The sequence below is a fragment of the Ascaphus truei genome, chromosome 1 (assembly GCF_040206685.1).
Source record: "Ascaphus truei isolate aAscTru1 chromosome 1, aAscTru1.hap1, whole genome shotgun sequence".
Taxonomy (NCBI): Eukaryota; Metazoa; Chordata; class Amphibia; order Anura; family Ascaphidae; genus Ascaphus; species Ascaphus truei.
In genome coordinates, this window is record NC_134483.1 from 86,689,158 (window position 1) to 86,708,015 (window position 18,858).

Consider the following 18,858-nt stretch of genomic DNA (forward strand, 5'->3'; position numbering starts at 1 on the left):
GTCAAACCCATATTTCAGGCTGTAGATGTAACTCGCAGTACCAATCTCGCCACCCTTAGGTAGTGTAATCAAAATTAGATTTTTAGAAGCGGTTTGCATAACGGAGTTACAAGAATAGCAGTTGTGGGCAAAAAAGGCTACTTGGGAACTTTTTGGTCAAATGAATCAGATTGTCAGAGCAAGAGTGAAACCACTTCTAAAAAAGCCGTTTTGACGCAGTTTGGACATGCAATAAGGGCTTACAGAATAGCAGAGCATACCACTTTAGAAGCGGTTTGTCACACTTTGGAGCTACCAGAATAGGCTCCAAAGTGTCCATCTGTCAGCCCTCCCCCTCCATTATTGGCAGAACTCTGCAAGAAAATACATTAGTCAATATCCCCTTAATGATGACAGACTCTTTAAACAGCTTAGACAATGTATTCAGTCAAATATTTAATAGGAACAAAAAGATGATGTGTTTAACTTACACTTGAACCAAGTTAAAAAAATTCTTAATAGCAGTAAAAAAATATTACATCTATTACTTAAAAAGTATGTGCAGGCAGTTTACTAGATCCTTATTCCACACGTAACACATTTATTTCATAATCTAACAGAGTAAAGAGGTCTCCATTGAAGTAATCAAAGCAACTACCAAAGCTGTCTCACATTTTAATCTGGTCTGTAACTGTTACATACGCCTATAATATATATTATCTCTAACTGTGCATGCAATGTCTTGTATATAATGTATACCCTGTTCACTTATGTAACTGTATTTGTAACCATGTATTATTTGTCGTTTTAACTCTATGCCCAGGACATACTTGAAAACGAGAGGTAACTCTCAATGTATTACTTCCGGGTAAAACATTTTATAAATAAAATATATAACTATTACACTAATAAATAAAATGGCAAGCGATAGGACAGACTGTAGGAACTATCGCGGCATATATCATTAAAATATACCGATGTCAACATTTTAGCGAACATATTGGCAGTGAGGATGAATTCGTTTTTACCACAATTAATCGGCCTAGACTAGGTGGGATTTATCCCAAACAGCTAAGCCCCAGATAATATAACACGAGTTGTGGATTTGCTACATACTGTACAGCAAATACCTCTAAAATCCCTAGGATGTTACTGGTATTAGATGCCGAAAATGTGTTTGACAAGGTCGATTGGTCTTCTCTCTTTATTACATTAAAAGCCTATGGACTTAAGGGTAATTTCCTCATACTTCTTAAATCGTGATGTTGATTAAACATAAAACATATGCATTGAACAGTACATGCAGACTGATTGCTAGCACAGAGTTGTTGACTCTGCAGCCATTACAGAGCTGAATTGTAACACAAGACCAGTGTTTCTACTTCCAAATTTCAGATTTCTTGGTCCGAACTCTACATTTCCCGATCAAGAGATCACATTTTCAGGTCCAAAAACGTACTTAAACGACAATGATAAGTAGATTTAACAGCAGTTTTAACTTATAGGAGTACAAGAGACACCTCTTTGTGTGATTCCCTGCTTTCTACCTGCTGTTCTGCACTCATGCTGCGAGTGTGTGTGCAGGTCTCTGTGTGTGTTACGCATTGTGTGTGTGTGTAAGCATTCTCTGTGCAAGTCTCTATGTCTCCCCTGGGGGCAAGCTCACTTAAAGCGAGTAACTTGTAACTGCTAGCCCCATGGTGATAAATAATAACTATGTCTAGGGTCGTAGCCAGGACTTTGGGGAAATTTGATTTGGTGGTGAAGTACGAATTATGTGCCATGCATAGTGTAGGGCTACACAAAGCGTTGCGTGTTGCAGAGGTGGTCTGGCATTGCACAAATATAACATACACTGGCGACACACTTTATTCGAGCTTGGCTAGTCCCACGAATTCGGGTATACCCGGGTGTATTGAGGTTTGTGACTGTTTTCTGCCCGAGTGCATTGAGTTATTTTCCAAGCAGGGATTGAAGCATTTTATTCCCGCTGGCTGCAATACTGCACAGTATATATATATATACTGCATTACAATTCATGAATTTATGCCATCTGGTAGACACGCGAAGCATTGCAGCCTATTAAATCCTAATCATTATCATTTAACAGATCAGCCGCCCATCAGCCAGGCATGAACCCAGGCTGGGAAGGCAAATGCAACGGGGCTTGTCAGAGGTGAGGAGCGGCGCATTCCAGGTATCTGCCAGGGTCATACCGGATATTTGCTCGAATAAAGTGTGTCGGTGCAGTACACAATATATTAGATGGCGCTCTAACACTATACTTCAGTGCAAATAACAGTGATAAACAAATATAATATAAATTATAAACTTCACCGTGCAAAAAAATAAAAGTAAAGACACTCAAACCCTTCTGGGACTGTTTCAACGTCCTCAAACGAGATAGTGGAATGGAGTCAGGGGAGCGTCAATACCTGGAAAATATACAAACTACCATAGTGTATACTGTTTGGCAATATAAATGTGGTAATGCTCCAAGGAGCAAAAGGCTATTGGATAAGGAACATATCCATAAACAACAGAAGGGAGAAATAAATTCCCGAAGAGAGACAACAGAGCCAAAGATTAAAAAACCATATGAATTTATCCGGAATGGTTAAAATCAAGGCTTACAAGATACCGGAGTAAAACGGGCGTTGTGAAAGGTAAAGATGATACACCGAGTCGCGACCTCGTGAACCTCCAGCGCGTCCGCCTTCTCCACCGGTACTCGTCCTGTGCTGCAAGCTGGATGCCGATACGTCACTTCCGGGTTTCACGGATGTGGTTGGCGTCACCGGAGCTGCAAGCTAGATGCCGATACGTCACTTCCGAATTACACGGGTACAGTTGGCGCCACCGGAACATCAGCTGGGTATCGTCTCCCTCAGGGTGTTATGTTGAGGGTTACGCTCTACGCGTTTCGCCGTGCAGGGTCGACGGCTTCGTCAGGAGTGACGTAATCCCATAGGAGGATACTTTATATACCCTTCCTAATTGTAATGACCTTTCTCCCTATTGGTCACAACATATGATGATCTAATTAATTGGGTAATTGATTTACACTCACCACCCTAACAGATCTCCACAGAATTTATACAAATATATTAAAATACAATTTAACCTTTAATACATAATATACTAAAAAATCCATATTAAAAATTATATAATGAATGGTAAACACATCCAATTCAATAGAAATAGCTATAAATTTACTAAAAAATTATAAAGTATTCCCCACACATTTCTTTAATTAAAAACGTCGATTGATGCATCTCCAAAGGAAAAACAAAGAAGAAGAAAAACATTATGAATGTGATAGTAAACATAACATCAACAAATCCTTATCCTCTTTAATATTCTATACAGCTTTTACTCAAAAAACTTCAAAGGAAGGCACTCAGTTCAAAGTCCACATTAAATCCTAAGGGAACAAGTGTTTTGAGGGTGAATATCCAGAAACTCTCTCTCTTTTTCAGAGAGGTGATTCTATTCCCTCCTCTCCAATGTGGTAACACTTGCTCCAAAACAGTAAACTTAAGACCTGATGTGTCTCCATTATGTTTTTGGATGAAATGATTAGACAGAAAATGTGTTGTGATACCTCTCCTTATGTTACCAATATGTTCAAGTATGCGTGTTTGTACTTTTCTTGAAGTTTGACCCACATATTGTAGCCCACAAGGGCAAGACACAAGGTATACTGCATGATCAGTTTTACACGTTAGAAGCTGTTTGATACTAAACCGCTTTCCTGTTACAAATGATGTATAACCGAATTTATCATCAGTCCTGTGTTTGCAGGCCGTGCACGTAGTACAACCAAAAAAGCCTTTAGTTTGTGTTAGCCACCTATTTGCAATTGGATTTACTTTTTGCAATGCACTAGGGGCTAACTTATCCTTCAAAACCTTGGCTCTTTTGAAAATTACAGTCGGTTTATCTGGGACAATTTCTCCCAGTACAGAGTCATTTTTAACAATATGCCAATGTTTATGAATGATCTTTGAAAATTTTTCTGATTGGCTATTGTAATTTGTACAAAATGAAAACTCAAAGTTATTCTTGGATCTCAACTGTTTTTTGTTATCACATAACAGATTTTTCCTCTCTAAATTTTCTACTTTTACTAGTGCATTTCTTATCACTGTATCCCCATAGTTTTTTTCTTTAAACCTATTTTGTAAAAAGGCTGATTGGCTATAGAAATTGCTGTCATCAGTGCAATTTCTCCTAATTCTTCGTATTTGCCCATATGGCACATTTTCCAACCATTTTGGATGTTGACAACTGTCCATAGATATATAGTTATTAATATCAACACCCTTAAAAAAGGTCTTGGTCTTAATAAGACCATCCTCAATGAAAATTTCTAAGTCTAGAAAGTTCACTTTTTCTTGACTATAGTCACATGTGAAATGTAAATTTAACAAATTGTCATTAAGGTAATGGGTGAATAGGATGAGGCTATCTTCATCCCCTTTCCAAACAAAAATGATATCGTCTATATACCTGCGCCATAGGCACAAATTTTCACCCAGCTCTGCAACAGACCATATGTGGTCTTCCTCCCAAGCACCCATCAGGAGGTTTGCATAGCTGGGTGCAAATTTTGTGCCCATGGCGGTACCACATTTTTGTAGATAATATGTACCCTCGAACATGAAGTAGTTGTGCTCTAGGATGAATTTGATGCCATCCAGAATAAAATTGGCCTGTTCATTTGGCATCTCTGAGTCTTTGGACAGTGCTCTGTCAACTGCCTCATGTCCGTCTCTATGGTTTATACAGGTATATAGTGACGTGATGTCACATGTCACTAGATACCATCCCTCTTCCCAAACTTGATTGTCTAAGATACGTAGAATATCAGTAGTATCTTTGAGGTAGGAGGGGAGTTCTTTCACATATTTTTGTAAGTAAACATCTATGTAGGCAGATAGATGAGACGTTAGAGAGTCTATGCCTGCAATAATAGGTCTTCCTGGGGGGTTACAAATATTTTTATGTAACTTAGGAAGGTAATAAAATATAGGTCTAACTGGGTTATCTCTATATAAGAAATTGTATTCTTCCATATTTATTACTTCTTCCATTTTACCTTTATCTAACAGAATTTTAAGTTCTTTTAAAAAATCTGTTGTTGGATCTTTCTTTAAAGGTAAATAAGTGTGGCTATCACCCAGAATCCTATTGGATTCTGCGATATAATCTTTTCTATCCAGGATAGCCACTCCGCCCCCTTTATCAGCTTGTTTTATAACCACAGAGGTATCTTCCTGCAAAGTTTTTAAAGCTTTTCTTTCAGAATTTGTTAGATTGTTGTCAAACCTTTTATCTGTTTCCACTAATTTTTCAAAATCTTTTTGCACCAAATTTGAAAATACCTCCAAATTGTTACCCTTTGCAAATTTGGGATAAAACATAGAGGGCAATTTAAGACCGGAATGGACTAAAATAGGTATCTTAGGAGGAATATTTATTGAGCAATTATCATTTGAATCCCTTTTTAGGTTGTCAGATGTTCTCTGCTCTACCTCCTTTGTTCTAAAAAACCTTTTAATAGTGAGTTTTCTAAGGAACCTTTGAGCGTCCACAAAAAGACCGAAATTGCTGGGACCCACAGTGGGAGCAAACTTAAGCCCCTTTGCAATCAGCGACTTTTCTGGTTCACTGAGTATTTTTGAACTTAGGTTGAAGATATTATTACCTATCTCTTGCTTTTTTTGAGATGTTTCTTTTTCCCTTCTTCGTCCCCTTTTTCTTCTACTCTTATTCTTTTCCTTTCTGATGAGGGATCCCTCCTTATCAGAGGAGCATATTTGTTTGCTCCCTGAAAAGAAGTGGACCCCCCCTCCCCTAAAAAATCCTCCTTAGAATCCTTCTTTGGGTCATTTTTAGTGAACAATCTTTCTTTTTGGACTTCTCTTTGTTCTTTTCTGTTATTAGTCACTATTTCTATTTCCGAATCAAAGTCTATACTAATAGTCCTTTTAGGAGTTTTCCTCACATTGATCTTTATATTTGATTTGTTAGGAGTAATACTTGATTTCTTTGGAGTTCTACTTTTTTTGTATCTCCAATTCTCCTGATTTGGACTTTCTCTGTATTTATTTTGTGCCTCTTTTGTTGTTTTAAAAGATTTCTTATTATACTTATTATTATCCCATGATTTATCCCTCTTTGCAAATGGTTTTTTATTCTGGGGTTTTTCATGGGTTTTTGTGGGGATTTTAGCTTCAATTATTAAAATTTCTTTTGTGCTCTCTCTCTCATCAGGGTCAGATTTTCTCGGAGGTCCATCCTTATAATCTTCTTCATCCCTAAGAAATTTTTTAACTTTCCTAGTGATGGTTTCCCTTCTGATTTTATCCAATTTATTCTGCAGATTGGCATCTTTTTCTCTGAATAAACTCGTTTGGCTTAAATTCCCAATTCTTGTTTCAATTTCATTGATTTCAATGTCAATCTGCAGAACATGATTTTTCTGCTGTTCAATTATGAGATTGATGAGATCTCTAGAACATCCTTCCAGCAGAGTATACCATTTATCAATAAACACCTCATCCTCTAAATCCATGGACGGGTGTTTCTTGATTCTAAGGCCTCTTGGAACTCTACCATTTAGTATATATTGCTCTAAAAAAGTGTAATCCCAAAATTTTTTTTTTTTTTTTAGGAAATTGAAACAAGAATTGGGAATTTAAGCCAAACGAGTTTATTCAGAGAAAAAGATGCCAATCTGCAGAATAAATTGGATAAAATCAGAAGGGAAACCATCACTAGGAAAGTTAAAAAATTTCTTAGGGATGAAGAAGATTATAAGGATGGACCTCCGAGAAAATCTGACCCTGATGAGAGAGAGAGCACAAAAGAAATTTTAATAATTGAAGCTAAAATCCCCACAAAAACCCATGAAAAACCCCAGAATAAAAAACCATTTGCAAAGAGGGATAAATCATGGGATAATAATAAGTATAATAAGAAATCTTTTAAAACAACAAAAGAGGCACAAAATAAATACAGAGAAAGTCCAAATCAGGAGAATTGGAGATACAAAAAAAGTAGAACTCCAAAGAAATCAAGTATTACTCCTAACAAATCAAATATAAAGATCAATGTGAGGAAAACTCCTAAAAGGACTATTAGTATAGACTTTGATTCGGAAATAGAAATAGTGACTAATAACAGAAAAGAACAAAGAGAAGTCCAAAAAGAAAGATTGTTCACTAAAAATGACCCAAAGAAGGATTCTAAGGAGGATTTTTTAGGGGAGGGGGGGTCCACTTCTTTTCAGGGAGCAAACAAATATGCTCCTCTGATAAGGAGGGATCCCTCATCAGAAAGGAAAAGAATAAGAGTAGAAGAAAAAGGGGAAGAAGAAGGGAAAAAGAAACATCTCAAAAAAAGCAAGAGATAGGTAATAATATCTTCAACCTAAGTTCAAAAATACTCAGTGAACCAGAAAAGTCGCTGATTGCAAAGGGGCTTAAGTTTGCTCCCACTGTGGGTCCCAGCAATTTCGGTCTTTTTGTGGACGCTCAAAGGTTCCTTAGAAAACTCACTATTAAAAGGTTTTTTAGAACAAAGGAGGTAGAGCAGAGAACATCTGACAACCTAAAAAGGGATTCAAATGATAATTGCTCAATAAATATTCCTCCTAAGATACCTATTTTAGTCCATTCCGGTCTTAAATTGCCCTCTATGTTTTATCCCAAATTTGCAAAGGGTAACAATTTGGAGGTATTTTCAAATTTGGTGCAAAAAGATTTTGAAAAATTAGTGGAAACAGATAAAAGGTTTGACAACAATCTAACAAATTCTGAAAGAAAAGCTTTAAAAACTTTGCAGGAAGATACCTCTGTGGTTATAAAACAAGCTGATAAAGGGGGCGGAGTGGCTATCCTGGATAGAAAAGATTATATCGCAGAATCCAATAGGATTCTGGGTGATAGCCACACTTATTTACCTTTAAAGAAAGATCCAACAACAGATTTTTTAAAAGAACTTAAAATTCTGTTAGATAAAGGTAAAATGGAAGAAGTAATAAATATGGAAGAATACAATTTCTTATATAGAGATAACCCAGTTAGACCTATATTTTATTACCTTCCTAAGTTACATAAAAATATTTGTAACCCCCCAGGAAGACCTATTATTGCAGGCATAGACTCTCTAACGTCTCATCTATCTGCCTACATAGATGTTTACTTACAAAAATATGTGAAAGAACTCCCCTCCTACCTCAAAGATACTACTGATATTCTACGTATCTTAGACAATCAAGTTTGGGAAGAGGGATGGTATCTAGTGACATGTGACATCACGTCACTATATACCTGTATAAACCATAGAGACGGACATGAGGCAGTTGACAGAGCACTGTCCAAAGACTCAGAGATGCCAAATGAACAGGCCAATTTTATTCTGGATGGCATCAAATTCATCCTAGAGCACAACTACTTCATGTTCGAGGGTACATATTATCTACAAAAATGTGGTACCGCCATGGGCACAAAATTTGCACCCAGCTATGCAAACCTCCTGATGGGTGCTTGGGAGGAAGACCACATATGGTCTGTTGCAGAGCTGGGTGAAAATTTGTGCCTATGGCGCAGGTATATAGATGATATCATTTTTGTTTGGAAAGGGGATGAAGATAGCCTCATCCTATTCACCCATTACCTTAATGACAATTTGTTAAATTTACATTTCACATGTGACTATAGTCAAGAAAAAGTGAACTTTCTAGACTTAGAAATTTTCATTGAGGATGGTCTTATTAAGACCAAGACCTTTTTTAAGGGTGTTGATATTAATAACTATATATCTATGGACAGTTGTCATCATCCAAAATGGTTGGAAAATGTGCCATATGGGCAAATACGAAGAATTAGGAGAAATTGCACTGATGACAGCAATTTCTATAGCCAATCAGCCTTTTTACAAAATAGGTTTAAAGAAAAAAACTATGGGGATACAGTGATAAGAAATGCACTAGTAAAAGTAGAAAATTTAGAGAGGAAAAATCTGTTATGTGATAACAAAAAACAGTTGAGATCCAAGAATAACTTTGAGTTTTCATTTTGTACAAATTACAATAGCCAATCAGAAAAATTTTCAAAGATCATTCATAAACATTGGCATATTGTTAAAAATGACTCTGTACTGGGAGAAATTGTCCCAGATAAACCGACTGTAATTTTCAAAAGAGCCAAGGTTTTGAAGGATAAGTTAGCCCCTAGTGCATTGCAAAAAGTAAATCCAATTGCAAATAGGTGGCTAACACAAACTAAAGGCTTTTTTGGTTGTACTACGTGCACGGCCTGCAAACACAGGACTGATGATAAATTCGGTTATACATCATTTGTAACAGGAAAGCGGTTTAGTATCAAACAGCTTCTAACGTGTAAAACTGATCATGCAGTATACCTTGTGTCTTGCCCTTGTGGGCTACAATATGTGGGTCAAACTTCAAGAAAAGTACAAACACGCATACTTGAACATATTGGTAACATAAGGAGAGGTATCACAACACATTTTCTGTCTAATCATTTCATCCAAAAACATAATGGAGACACATCAGGTCTTAAGTTTACTGTTTTGGAGCAAGTGTTACCACATTGGAGAGGAGGGAATAGAATCACCTCTCTGAAAAAGAGAGAGAGTTTCTGGATATTCACCCTCAAAACACTTGTTCCCTTAGGATTTAATGTGGACTTTGAACTGAGTGCCTTCCTTTGAAGTTTTTTGAGTAAAAGCTGTATAGAATATTAAAGAGGATAAGGATTTGTTGATGTTATGTTTACTATCACATTCATAATGTTTTTCTTCTTCTTTGTTTTTCCTTTGGAGATGCATCAATCGACGTTTTTAATTAAAGAAATGTGTGGGGAATACTTTATAATTTTTTAGTAAATTTATAGCTATTTCTATTGAATTGGATGTGTTTACCATTCATTATATAATTTTTAATATGGATTTTTTAGTATATTATGTATTAAAGGTTAAATTGTATTTTAATATATTTGTATAAATTCTGTGGAGATCTGTTAGGGTGGTGAGTGTAAATCAATTACCCAATTAATTAGATCATCATATGTTGTGACCAATAGGGAGAAAGGTCATTACAATTAGGAAGGGTATATAAAGTATCCTCCTATGGGATTACGTCACTCCTGACTAAGCCGTCGACCCTGCACGGCGAAACGCGTAGAGCGTAACCCTCAACATAACACCCTGAGGGAGACGATACCCAGCTGATGTTCCGGTGGCGCCAACTGTACCCGTGTAATTCGGAAGTGACGTATCGGCATCTAGCTTGCAGCTCCAGTGACGCCAACCACATCCGTGAAACCCGGAAGTGACGTATCGGCATCCAGCTTGCAGCACAGGACGAGTACCGGTGGAGAAGGCGGACGCGCTGGAGGTTCACGAGGTCGCGACTCGGTGTATCATCTTTACCTTTCACAACGGCCGTTTTACTCCGGTATCTTGTAAGCCTTGATTTTAACCATTCCGGATAAATTCATATGGTTTTTTAATCTTTGGCTCTGTTGTCTCTCTTCGGGAATTTATTTCTCCCTTCTGTTGTTTATGGATATGTTCCTTATCCAATAGCCTTTTGCTCCTTGGAGCATTACCACATTTATATTGCCAAACAGTATACACTATGGTAGTTTGTATATTTTCCAGGTATTGACGCTCCCCTGACTCCATTCCATTGCACAAATATAGTCTGGTTATATTCCATGTATAGTATACCTATATTCAGGTTATACTCTGTGTCAGTGTATACACCGACCAAGAGTAAATCACCAGACCACACATACCACACGCGGTGAGAGGGGGTCGAGGGGGAGACACGCGGGAAGAGGGGGAGACACACGGGGAAGAGGGGGAGACATTGGGAGAGGGGGAGACATGCAGGGTGAGGGGGGAAAAGGAGGAGACACATGGGTGGGGGAGCATGGGGATGATGGAGGAGAGGGAACGTGGGGGTGACATGGGGAGCATGAGAGGTGACACGGGGGAGCGTGGGGGTGCCATGGGGGAGGTGGAGCACCGGGGTGACATGGGGGAGGGGGAGCGTGGGGTGACATGGAGGATGGGTAGCGTGGGGGTGACATGGAGGATGGGTAGCGTGGGCGTAACATGGGGGAGGGGGAGCATGGGGGTGACACTGACATAGTTAGAGAGGTGACATGGGCAGGGGAAAGGGGGGATGACACAGGGGAGGGGCAGCATGGGGGTTACAAGATAGGGATGGGGCAGTGAGGGCAAGGGGAGGGGCAGAGAGGGACAAGTGGTGGGGGAAGAGGGGCAGTGAGGGTCAAGTGGTGAGGGCAGAGGGGGACAAGTGGTGGGGGCAAAGAGGGCAGGGAGGGACAAGTGGTGGGGGAAGAGGGCACAGTGAGTGACAACGGGTGGTGGCAGAGTGGGCAAGTAGTGGGGCAGAGAGGGGCATGTGGTGGGAGAAGTGAGAGACAAGAGGAGGGGGCAGTAAGGGACAAGAAGAGGGGGTAGTGAGACAAGGGTGTGAGGGACAGCTGAAAGAGGGGGCAGGGAGGGACAGAGGAGAGGGGGCAATGAGGGATACCGAGAGTGATAAGTAGAAGGCAGTGTGTAATTCTACCTTCTTGTACTCAACTATTAAGCTCTTGGCAGTGTGGCAGTCATACTCAGGCAGGCCGCTCAGAGACCCCATCCCCCTAACATCAAAGTAGGAGAGGCTCCTAATCCTTCCCTCCCTGTCTCTAAGTAGGTCAGCCCAACAAGGCAAGTGTGTGGCTTGTATCCCGCATTGGTCTTCAGTGTTCATATTTCCGGGTATTTCCCGGTGCTTGAAATTTGATCCCAGTTACTACTACTTTTTAAAGACACAAATTACATATACTACATACAGGATATTTGTCGGCAGAAGACAGGGCTGTCTTCCACTCCATTTCCTGTCACAAGAACCACTGGCAATCACATTATGTAATGATCCAAATATATCTGGTATGTTTGTGGGCTACCAAGAATGTAAAGTTTGCATGTTTGCAGATTATATCCTATTATCAATGTAACACCTTTATCCCACCCGGCTGACAGAGTACATGAAATATGGTGTAACAGGGGTAGCATAACTCAGTGGTTACCTTGTATCTCAGGGTATCTCTCCATCCATGGGTTCAGGCCTTGGCTGTAGAGGAGCTTCGTCCTGATGAAGTCATATGACGTGAAACGCGTTGAGGTTTGATCATCACATTGTATATGTCAGACGCTGTGACGACGGACGCCTGACATCATCCCCCCATCCACAAGGATGCCAACCCCGGCAGTTTAGTTACTGCATGCCAGCTCTGTGTTATTCCTTATTACGATATAGGACGTTGCCTGGGATGTCTACATTTTGGGATAGTATTTCCATCTCTACCCCTTGGGGTCCGGCAATGACATTCTTTTCCCATGTGGGGTGGATTATTATGTGACCTTGTGTATAAGTAAGTTTTTAACTTGTTTATCTTTTACATAAGTTACTTTTTATTTTTATTTACTGTCTTTTTTTCTTTTTCTATTTTTGTGTTTTATGTGGACAGAATTTACCATGGACGTGCAGTTTTCTCTTAAATCTCCATTAACTTTCACATAATTCCCAATTTTACCAATTTCCCCAAAATGTCACCTAAAGTTTTCAACTTTTCACCAGAATATCGCAAAAATGGCAGTAATAAAGGGCTACATGATCTTGCACATTGACTTTTAAGGCTTTACAATTTTCATTACATTTGTCATTTAAAAACCAGTCAAATTTTACCGGATTCAGGAATTTAGGCAAAGATTTTGCACATCTGTACTATAAACTTTGTCAAGGTTATATTAATTTAAGAGACACCTGCTATAATTAAAGGCTAGAGTCTACAAATCGCGTGATCCGGTCGTGGAGGGGAAGCAATGAGGCAGGCAAAGATTTCTGCAGCTGTAGGCAAACAGAGGCAAGTAAGTGAGATAGCAGAGGAGTAAACAGAAGAATTGTGAGGATGGTCAGACACCTGGACAGTCCGCAGCGAAATCACCAGTGGTAAAGGAAAAACAATTGAGGAGAACAAGACTAGAAGAGGAAGCTTTGTCAGGATAGCAGAGGACTGGAATGGTCAGTCTGAGTCAGGAATGTGAACACCGCAAGTAGGGTTACCAACGTTTAAACAAATGAAGGAGGAACATGCATTATTGCAGGAAAACTAAATCTGGCTGGAGCTGATATAGAGTTGGCAGACAGCTGGCATATTGTCTTGCTGTCACCACTCTGCATAATTTTTCTAGAGAGCTGACATGGCAACTGACCTGGTCTTTACCTCCACTCCACCAACCATCCATAAGGCCATAGAAAGCAATCTGTCTCCAATTTTTTTTACATTTTGTTGTCTCGTCCAATTTGAGGCCCCAAATCCCACTAAATGTGGGAAAGTTGGTAACCATAACAACAAAACTGACCAGATCTGAACTGGCAATAGACAAGATGTGTGCAACAAGGTGCTCAGTAAAGTAGGAGAAAACACTGCAAGCTCAAGACTATTTGTTCTGTTGCCACAGGGTATATGCTATATGGCCAGATAGCTTAACTCAGCCCTGTGATATTTTCTTAACTTTACTGGAAAGAAAACAAACGTATACAGGCACTTGTAGATGGTATGATGTGGTGAGAGAGTGCTTTTCTATGTGGTTGCTTTCTAATCTGAGGCAGGTAAAAACAGAATGGCCTTGCCAAGAAGTGTGTAGCATAAGATGTACTCACTCAGCCAGTACAGGATGGAAAAGGAAGTGAGGGGTTCCTGGGAGGCAATAATAGTCTCAGGACTAAACTATCTTGTCAACAGAGACAGGGGGGTTGGATTGACCCATTCTCAGCTAAGAGAACTCGGAGGTTGCTAGGGCAACCAAGACTACAGGTTGTGCAGAAAAGGGACATGTAACAAATGTATCATTTACACATGCACTGTGAGTTTTGAGAGCCGGGAAGCATGCAACTGAAATATAGAAAGCTGTAAGTGAGAGAGCTGCAAAGGGAGGGACAGAAATGAACAATCCTGTTCCAGGACACTATTCAAAGATACTGAATGGTGTTTACCCAAAATCTGATAAATCAGACTCTCCACTTTGATAATCTGTGGCACTCACTTTAAGAATTGATTTTCGTGGGATAGACCTACCATATATGACATGTTTCTAATATGCCCTTTTTGATAACTTTCTTGCATAGGATTAATCCTTTGCCATACATAGACTTATTATTATTTTTTTTTAACTGGCAACAGGAAGTTTAGAAACTGAAGCCAGAGGGTTATAGCTTGCCTGAAGACAGGTCTAATAACGAATGATCATTAGGTTCAAAGGTTAGACGGACACTGACACAGAGCAGTTTCTACTGTGGCTTTCTAATATTAACTTAATTTCTTATAGCACTTTTCTCCCAATGGGACTTAAAGCGTAACACAATTACATTATAGCATGAGATATGAAGCACTGTACATAGAATTTGACAGACACAGTCCCTGCCCGTAGAGCTTACAATCTATGTTTTGTGCCTGAGACACAGGGAGATAAAGCAGCGTAAGCACAGTTAGCAGTTTCCACTCATATCACAGATCCTGGCTACATTATTTACTGATATGTTACAAGGTTCTCTATAGTAAAAGCCTAACCGTTTCTTCACAATATTTATTTGCACAGGTACACCATTTTAGAAGCATAGACAATATTTTGCATTATACAGTAGTTAATAATTCATTTAGGTAAAATATATTTTGCTGTCATCTGTAATAGATTTCAGTTTTGCATTACATTGGCAAATGCATTTACTACAAACAAACAATCCGTTAATGTCTTGTGTTTTCTTAGATTTACTTGAATCCATATAAAAGAGACATACACTACTAGAGGATTTACAATATTCCTACATTGCCTCGTTGTTATTTGTGCTTACAAGTCGAGAGTATATTTCAATTTGGATCACGGAGTAAAATTCCCAGGTGAATTTACAAGATCATTGCAACACATGTGAATGTGAATTATTACAATATGTGGTGAGATAACTAATGCTATTGCTAGGCTCCTTTTTTGGTTTATGTGTTCAGTAATTTAAGTTGAACCATCTAGCTGACTATTTTAGCTCCCTCGTTAGCATTATTTAGGTCTATTTCAGACATCCATTTTGTAAGAGGTTTGGCAAAATCCTTGCTGGGTTTTCACATTCCGGTTCGGGATTTTGCTCTTGCTCGCCCTCTGTGGCTGGATTATCCATTTTTGTTCCTGGCAACTTCCTATAAAAAGGAAAGCCCAGTTATCAGGAAGCTGATGAGCAAAGTTTTAGTTCATGCTGAGTACATGCAACGAGATTTCCTATTGTCTTCACGTTACCAGATCCAGCTCACGTACCTCGACTAACCTTTGATTTCAGCCTGCCTCGACCTCTGCACCCACACCGACTACGCAACTCTGCTGCCAGCCCTGACCTTCGGCTACGACTTACCACTCTACGACTTACCCTCGGCTCAGGTCGGTTCTTTCACCTTCCTACCTCAGCCCTGTGGGTCCGTTTCCTGCTTAAGACGAGCATCGCTATATGCTTCCTTTTTAAAAACAACATTGCCATTCTGAATAACTGTTACTGTGTCTGTTGTGTTAAATAATCTTCTGATTCCTCAGCACATAAGTTTTTCCAAATCTATGATAACCCAAAACACATACTAATAAAGACAACACCTTAGGATTTTTAACTATATAGGGCACATTCTTAAAACTGAAAACAAGATATACAAGGGAGTGGCAATCTCCTTCTGCACAGTCATCCTATATCACATGATGGGGAGTGGCAATACCAGAGTGATCCAACCCGATTAACCCATTAAGGCCATTACTTAGTAGTCCCCAGAAGGGGTGATACACTCTCCCCTAGTGAAACATCATGATGTCCCCAACATTCTTTAAATCTACAACGGGGACAATGTTACAATATTTAAACATATACATTTTAGTCACATAACATGGTACATACAGCCGCATGCATTTCTTTTCTTTCTCCGTAAATTAAACAACCACAATATTGTACATAGTATAATAACAAAAGCACACCTGCATTTTCAACAGTATCCAGGATACGGTTTTGTTTCAATCGCAATACAAATGTGAAACACAGAGTCAGAACAATGGGAAGGGCCATGGTGACGGGTGACGGGACTGTGGCCCACAACACTGATTAGGAAAAAATAGACCATTCGCAGCTCATAAGACACCTTAAATGAGAGTAAAAAAGGGTTTGTTACAATATGTAAGGTAACAGATGAGTAGCGTGCTACCAGCAGCCTTCACGTGCAGGGGTATGTGGTATCATGGAACAGCTGACACTGTGTAGCAGAAAATAAGGACCTTGATATAAACGAATGGAGCTGGCATGCTCTGTAACAACTGCTGGCACGTTTTTTGATTAGTTATACATATTCTAACAATATTGGAGAGTGATGCATGTTTTGACACATAATATAAGGGATTCCGTTATATTATCCAATGAACTTTGCTTCAGCTATGACATTATATGTTTACTCCTTTACAAAGCGCCATAGTGGGCGTGAAACATGTGGGAGGAGGAGTTTTGTCATTTTATGTCGTTTTCATTAAAGACTTTTTTAACCTTCAATTCTGGTGAGTTCTCCAAATTCTTTTCATAGCAAGCGGTAGTCCACTCGATCATTTTTTTGTTTCTGTTGCTGCCTGGATCGGTGGACACCACCGGTTTCACCATTGTTGCAGGAGGAATGGATTAGTGGTGACACCTTGTGAGCGTGCGGCTCTACACCACTTCATTTGGAAGGAGACAGGGGTAAGGTGAAGCCTCTCAGGGGGTCACACAGCCTGTTGGGAATCCAACCTCTCTGTAAGTACCCCGCTTCTTATACCTTGCTTAACCCTTTGTTTTTTCTCCCCTCTCCCTGCATCTATACTTATATGTACCGGACATTGCTATTATCAATTTAAAAGACTGTTATTTGATTTTACTTACCTTTTTGCTTCTGGAGCTGATATTCGTTTTTTTGCTCTATGATATTATATGTTTACTAATTATCATGTCCAACTTAATGCCACCACACACCATATTAACTGTTGATTATATATAACTTTCATCAGCTGTATTTTCCGAAACTAGTCAACATACCCTCTGTTTAACACTCCTTGAGAAAGCATTATAACAGCATGAAACGTGTGGGAGGAGAACCTTTTCTGTTTTGTCCTCACTATGTTATTTTAATTACGTAGTTTAATAAATTTTCTTTTATTTTTGTTCTAACCCGGTGAGTTGTGAGTGCTTTGGCATGTTTGAGTTGCCCACCAATCCTTCACAGTGTTCTTCACAACACTGATTAGACCAGGGTCAGGGGTAATCAGTAGTATACACTTTTACATGAGGGCAGTGGGCAGGTGACGTGACATTGATCTCTTTATCAGAGGGGCCCTGTAACAGGGGAGTAATCCCTGTTCAAGTAATGTGCCTTTAATCTAGCAGTGTGGTGGTTAACTACTGGTAGTCAATTAATAAACACCACCTGCCTGATTTAGATTGCTTACAAAAGCCTGTCTGTTGAGACAGGAAGTGACTCCTTAGCTCACATGTGAGCTGACCTTTGGAGACAGAGCAGGGGTTCTTGAGTCTCCCAGGAGAGACTGACCAAGAGAACACAGATCTCTGGAGCTGACCATGTCTTGAGCTCTGCCAGAAAACACAGCAGAGCTGATTTCAAGACACAGGGAAAACTACTAAACCTGAAGCTGACACACCCTGAGGGAAGGGAGCTGAACCAGGAACTGAGAAGATTTTTCCTCCAAGAAACAGATAAGACTTTCATTCTTAAGAGACTTCTTATATCTGCTTATTTCATGCTATGTGTTTGGGGCTGGGAGAAATGCTTAACTAAGGGAGATGTGAATTAATTGCATAGTGTTTCACTAGAAATACTCCCAAGTGAATAGAAGCTTTGTTCCCCCCCCCTGTGTTTGGATGGTTTCCTGATGGAAAGGAAAAGGCACAATAAAGCCTTGTTATAATTTCACCTTACAAAAAGTCTCCAATTGTGTACCTCTGTGAACGTCCGTCTACAGGCTCCCTTAGTAATAATGGTCAGGATCAGGCTTCTTAACCATTCCCCCCCTTCCATAGGCCCTTCCACAAAATGGACCCTCTTACAACATGCATTGTCCACATATTCAACCCATTGTTTCTAGATACTATGCCTATTTGCCATATCCACACCAGAGTGGCCACTTCTTCTTTCCTTGTGTCAACGTCAATGATTGTGGCAATGGTGGCATGGCCCTTACAGGTTATATACGCTTTTACAGCACACTCAATCTACTGACCCCGGAACATGTCCACAGCCCCCACAGGTACAAAGGGGATAATCAAACCCCCAAGTGTCCCGAACTCATTCCCGTACCATTATGTTAGCACGGCTCACCATTGACAGGTGTCTGCAATACAAAGCCTATGGTAAAGTCCAAACTAATGGCTCCTCTTTTGGGATCTCCGCCAACGACATGTTCCACAGCACATCTTTATAATAGAACATGCGATCATCCATGGAATTAAGGTGAGTTTGGTAGGCCTCCTCTTTAGGAGTTCGAGTCCCACCAGTGTATCATCTTACCCATCAATGAAGCGGTCATCCTGGGCAGCTCTTGGGGTCTTTACACTCATTCTCTCAGGTCTGAACTTCTGGAGTAGATTACACTCTTCCACTCTCCTACTTGGGCCGACAGTATGGAGGAGGCAGCTTCGTATCAGCTCCTGGCAGATGGGAGTTCCAGGATGTCTCACAGGAACTCCCGATACTCACTGCAGCAGAAATG